Below are 6,767 nucleotides of genomic sequence, written 5' to 3'. Positions count from 1 at the left end.
AGTTACTCTCTTTGCTTCAAAAGGCACCTTCTAGCCCAGGATATTATATCCAACAATTTCTTAGTTTTCATCCTGCCACAGAAATAAGTAGGCAGTTTCCTTCCACATACCTCTGCCCCCTCACAGTCTTATCTAACAGAGAAAAAGGAAGCCCCTCTGCTTAAATTGCATAATTCAGTTTCAGCTGTGAAACTGAATTATGCAAGACAGAATGAAAATCTTCCCATCCAAAATTAACCACTCTGCAACAAATGCTTCCCTCTGCGATTTCATTGCCCCCTCTTCTGGTGTCATTTATTTGGCAACAGACCGCCTTCCCAGCCAGATGTCCACAACACTTGCCCTGTGAGAAGTGCAGTTGAGGAGGAGGACCAAGGTCAAGCAGTGTTCTTGTCCAGCAGGAGTCACTGCTGTGACTTTTAAATGAGGTGTCCTCTAAAATCATTACTATAAAAAGGATGGATGTCAGTGTTTATTTATGAATTGATTTCTTGATACATTCCCAGAACTCCTTACATGAGTGGTACAGTGACTCAGTAATGCAGAACTTCACAGACAAGAAGAATGTGTATATATATGTATATATATACACACACCAGCATTTAGTACTAGGGCAGTGTTCAGCTCCCCTTCTTTGCAGTAAACCAAAGACATAGACATGGAAGACATTTTACTCCATGCATTGGATATGTTTTATAAACCCAACTACATCATGTTTATTTGGCAGGACTGCAGAGGGTGCTTTGAGCCCTCTATTTTTTATTTGTATATGCAGTATTGTCGTGGTTTAAACCCAGCCACACACCTCGTTCACTCACTCACCCCCTCGCTTCCCCAACTCCTGGAGAGTTGGGGAGGAGAATCCAAATAATGTAGCTCCCATGGGTTGAGATAAGAACAGTTTAATAACTATGGTATAACACAAATCACTACTGCTACCACCAATAATAATAATGATAAAGGAAATAACAAGTGAAGAGAATACAACACCTCAGCAGTCACCGACCCATAACTCACCCCACCCTGCATGACCAAGCACCGACCGATACCTCCTCCAACCCCCCGAGCCCTAGCCCTTCCGGGTAACTCTCCGTTACATCCTGTGGGTATGATGTGCTATCATATGGAATACCTCTTTGGCTAGCCTGGGTCAGATGTCCTGTCCCTGCTTCCTCGGCCTCCCCTCCTCCCTGGCAGAGCATGAGGCTCAGAAAGTCCTTGGCCAGAATAAACATCTGAGCAGTAACTAAAAACATAGGTGCTATCTGCACAGTTCCCAGGCCGAAAGTCAAAACACAGCACTGCACCAGCTACCAAGAAGGAGAAAACACGACTGCTACTGCTGAACCCAGGACAAGCATCCAGTGTTACTTGAACTAAACAATAAATAACTACTGAAAAAACCCAAACATATAAGTATGTTGGTAGAGTAGATAAGAGTCTTGCATCAGCTCTGTGTGCATAATAATCAGTCAAGGAAGCACCATACATCTATTCAAACTGCTTGTGCCCACTGATCTAGGATGTCTCAAACATCTTACAAGCAATCCACAAAAAGCTCTTCTCCACATAGCACATCTGCATGCTGCAGAGTGATGCCAGCATTTCAGCAAATCTCTCAGAAGCTGCTATTGCACATTCCAGTCACATTCAACCATTTGTAGTGCTGTGACCCAGCAATTTTGGTCTGGGAAGTTGCACAACCTGTGGTGCCCAATGATAGCAGTATGTCAGTGCAACTGTCCCTAGTTTCTTTTCCTGCCACAGTAAGTCAGGCCCTTGCAGAACATTTCTTCCCTTTTCCTGTAACTGTATATACCCAACAATTGCCATCTGAAAATAACCAATGACCCACTGCAATTACAAGGTCACTGAGATGCAGAAGAGAGAAGGAACATCTTGAGGCAGCCAGAAATCAGTCTTGTAAAATGTTCTGTGTGGACTAAAAATATTGTCCTGGAAAAGGACAAGTCAGGGATTCATCCTTCTGACAGACCACTGCTGTTCCCTAGCTGCTCTCACTGGAACTCTCCATGCCAGAATGTAAGGGGCACATCATCAATGGCATCCATCTAAAGATACTACTGACCAGAAAGGATGAGTTTCCAGAATCCATCATGGTTTCTGATGATTCCACTGCTGCTCAGCTCTGCCCACTGCTGCCTCTCTCACTATTACCCTTCTGTTTTGCTTCAGTTTGGTTTGGTTTTCTTACCCCATACTCATATACAACAAGACAATTCCTTATGGACTATTGTCAAGACTAGACTTGTCCTATTTGTTTTGTACAAACTACTGTGAAGATTAATTTAAGGGGATGTAGTAAAGAACATGCTGTGCTCAAGCAACCTAGGCTCAATCACCTAGCCTTCTTTTCTTAATGCCCTTGCAAATAAACCTAGAATGGTGGGTGAATAAAGTTCTCTAGTGGACATTTGTCCCTATAATAGCTGCTGTATGTCTGACTTATGACCACTTTGTATTTTACACTTTTTCCCTCTAACTTTTCTTCGAGGGTGGCTCCTCAGGGCTGTGCATAAGTGTAGCTACTTCAGTAGATAAAGAAAAGACTTTTTTGCCTTTGAGCCCATAAACATCTGAGCTGCAGACACTTTAGTCTTAAATTTCTTTGAGGTTAAAGTGAAAAAAATAGATGGTTCTAAATGATAAGTATAACAAAAGAAGGAAAGGACTTTGCTGCCAAATGGACAGTTCAGTGATGATGCCCTGCCAATGTAGATCTGCTGTCAAAAGAGCAAGCACGCTTATAGAATACATGATGAATAGCGCTAGCAATATTACAGTACTCATAGAAATCAGTGATGTTTTGGTTTCCTCTTTAGCATGTACTCCTCACACCATGAGGTGGTCTGATGTCTTCTGCAGACCCATCACCCCATGCAGGTCTTTTACTGCATTTCTCATAAAACATCCTTCCCTTGCTTTGGTCCACCAGAGAGAACAGTACTTCTTGCTACACTACCTTCAGCACTACAGCTGGCAACGGTAAAATTGTATGGTAAAACAGCAGGGAATAAAAGCTGTTAAGATGATACAGATTAGGAGAAAAAAAATCTTTCTGAGCAGTCCAAATGATATTCATGCCTTTGATGGAAGGTGCTTGGCTCTATCAGCTGCAGCCATGAGACAACTGCACAGGATGTTGAACAGGAGTCAAGTAGCTCTGACAAGAGGATGACTGACCAAAAGTCACAGGTGAACACTGCACGAGCTTCTTTCTTCTCCTCTTTGGTCGACAATGGACCTATCAGTAGAAGCAATGGAGGTCTCTGGGTGATGATGTAGTGGCATGATCTCATTTCAGTTCTGGCCTCTATGAGCTTCTTGGGGCAGATGCACAGCCTGCAGACACTCTGGTGCACGCGACCCACACAGGAGACATGATGACACCAAACTCAACTGGCAAAATCTACAATTGGACTTTTTTAGAACCTTTTTTGGTTTCTGCAAAGCCTTCAAACGGTGAGTAACTTTCACAGGGTTAAACGTGATGTTTGCTCTATGGCGAATCACTTAGTATTTAAAACAAATTCTGCACTTTCCTGGAAGACAACATTTACAGAAAGTACAGATGCTAATCAGTACTGATGGCCAGATCACAAGGTGCTGTAGATTAAGCCAAATAAGCTTCTTTATATCATCTGAGTTTTCAACTGTAATTTTCTGTCATAGTTATTTTTATATTCTTATCTGGGTTATTCAGCTTACTAGTGCTAATCATTTTCATATCATTATAATGTTGTGGTGCTTTTTCTTCCATACTCCAACCCTCCCCTATTTATTTCTATCCTCCCCCAGGTAATTTTCAATATTAAGTTTTTGAGTTCTTGAAGATGGAGGCTATGTCTTCTACTACAAGTGCTATAAACCAGTAAATAACAATCCTAGTGAATAACAGCATCACCAAGAATACAAACATGGCTGATAACATAGCTGGATTCCTTTCCCTTGTGCCTCCTATTCCAAAATAATGCTATTCAAGACTTCTGCAGATGAACGACTGAGCCTTTCTGGTGTACAAGACCTAGCTGTCCGATGCAGTATTCTCAGCCTGGCACTTCATAAAATGCTTAGTATTTCAAATACTAACTTAACTTCTGCAGTAAATACAATCTGCTAATACCTCTGTTAAACACTTTCTAAAGGAGACTTCTTATGTTCGAAACTACTAAGCACATATGATGTCCCATAAGCCACTTAACATTATTTCTGCTACATTCGTCCTTCACCTTTTTCTTTCATTTTATTGTCTAAAACATGGATATTTCCCATATTATTTTTTCTTATCTGATTAGTTTCATGCTATACAGCAGAAATGTTTGCAACTTAAGCAAATTCAGTTGTCTTTGCAGGCTAATGATTTCACTTTGGGAACTGCAGGAACCTCTCAATGCCATTCTGAAACTATATCACCTCAAAAATTATGGGCACTAGAACAGTAAAAATGTTGTAACTATTACGAAAGAAATGTATTTTTGTTCACCTGAACACAAGGCTAATGAAAAATAAAGTTCAGGAACAGTAAGCAAACCCAAGTCTTTCAGCATCTTCCTCCTTATTTAGTGGTAGCATTTCTATGGTACAGAAACATATTGAGATCAGGAGGCTTTGATGAAGTACGGTAACAACAAACATAACAAATCAGCTTTGCTTTTAGCTGCGTGAAAGGTACTTGTCAATAGATCAACCGAGAGTTACAAGCTTTAAAAACAATGCAAGAAGAAACACAGTGTCCTGGTTTGAGCAGTAGCAGTCATTTTTCTCCTTCTTGGTAGCTGGTGCAGTGCTGTGTTTTGACTTTTGGGTTGGGAACGGTTGCTGATAGCAAGTATGTTTTGAGTTACTGCTCAAATGTTTGGTTTGTCCAAGGCCTTTTCTGAGCTCATGCTCTGCCAGGGAGGAGGGGAGGCCAGGAGGAAGGAGAGACAGGACACCTGACCCAGGCTAGCCAATGAGGTATTCCATACCATAGCACGTCATACCCAGGATGTAACCGGGAGAAACCAGGAAGGGCTGGAGCTCTAGGGGGATGGAGGAGGTATCGGTCGGTGCTCGGTCATGCAGGGTGGGATGAGTTATGGGTCAGTGGCTGGTGAGGTGTTGTATTCTCTTCACTTGTTGTTTGCTTTATCATTATTGTTTGTAGTAGTAGCAGCAGTAATGATTTATGTTATACCTTAGCAATTAAACTGTTCTTATCTCAACCCGTGGGGGCTACATTCTTTGGATTCTCCTTCCTAACTCTCCGGGAGTTGGGGGAGCGAGGGAGGAAGGGAGTGAACGAGCTGTGTGGACTCGGTTTAAACCACGACACACAGTAATTCAGCTCCTTTTCTAATAAATGGATTGGCCTAATTCAGTGGGACCTTAAGAAACTAACACTTGTCTGATATATATAGACTTTACAAGAGTTTCCGAAGCACCCTGAGATATCAGAAGTCAATGTCTCATCTGGGACACAAATGCCCCAAGGTCTGACTAAAGACTTGGAACTCACTAACAGTCCTTCCACTAACAGGGGCAGGTGGGGGGAGACGGAGATGAAACCAGCCAAAAGCAGTGTAAATTAGTCCACCACACCCTGTGCAATCACAGAGACTGCCACTCATGTGGGAGCTGTCCAGTGGCACCGGAACTCAGGTGTTCCTGCAGTATGGGGCTGTGACTGAAGCGCAGGTGTTTCCTATGTGGATACTCTGCCTCTACATTTCTGACATGCACAGTCTCACTGTAACAGTTATTTTTAATGTTCATAGCTTGTATTCAGTTCTTGAGGAAAGGTAGGGGTACCATGTTAGTGGGTAGTAAGAGGCAATCAAAGATTGTGGTAGCAGTGAGCAGGAGCTGGGACTGGAGAATCCAACTGTAACTTTCTCAGTCCCTCTAGTATTGCAGAAGCTGTTGTTTTGTTGTTTTTTTTTCACGGAAAACAATGGATTTTGTAAAATACCATGCTTTTTTACTTAGCATGCTTGTATTTCCCCCTACAACATGGCAATATTTTAAAGCAATTTTCCACTAATTCAGTTTGCAGGGTATTTTTGTCTTATGCCTTTAAGAAATTCCTGGCTTCTTCTTCAATCTTCATTTTATAAAACATGGGAATATTCCACAAAACCAAATCTGCATGTAAAAAAATAAATACACAGCCGTTGCACTGCCTTATGGAAGACATTTTTTTTCCTGCAAGAATAAACATATTCCTTTCCCAATCAGCTATCCTCAGCACCCCAACAACCTCTGTGGGGTCTGTGCGAGATGGCTGTGCACAGGAATTTGCAGACTTATGTTTGCAGAGGCTCATACGCCTCAAGCTGGTAAGGCACAAGAAAGGAGAGCCAGCAGCCCAGCATGGGCCAGACAAGCATCCCTCTTGTACTCAGTCTGTAAACTGCATTCTGTTTGGGTATGAGGATGAACTCTCCTCCTCCAACACCAGCCTGAACACTCCATGCAAATACTCAACTAGCCTATTGCAGTTCAGTAGCAGCCCCCCTCCTCCCTCCCCCCCCCCCCCCCCCCCCAGCCAAGGTGATGGGAGCTTGCTCCTTACTCTTCTTCAATCTGGAGTTGTCTTAGCCAAACTGATCAGGGAAAGTAAAGGTTGAGCATCTCAGTTACATGTACCTGGGGTTAACAACTACAGTAGTTTTAGAACAACAGATGATTCACAACTGAGTATGTTACAGCTTCTCTTTTTTTTGTTGTTTTTGGTCAGCCTGGAGAATGCCTACGACTGTCAAAAG

The sequence above is a fragment of the Melopsittacus undulatus genome, chromosome 5, assembly GCF_012275295.1.
Source record: "Melopsittacus undulatus isolate bMelUnd1 chromosome 5, bMelUnd1.mat.Z, whole genome shotgun sequence".
Taxonomy (NCBI): Eukaryota; Metazoa; Chordata; class Aves; order Psittaciformes; family Psittaculidae; genus Melopsittacus; species Melopsittacus undulatus.
The sequence above is the reverse complement of the archived record's forward strand: the minus strand, read 5'-3'. Positions refer to the sequence as shown.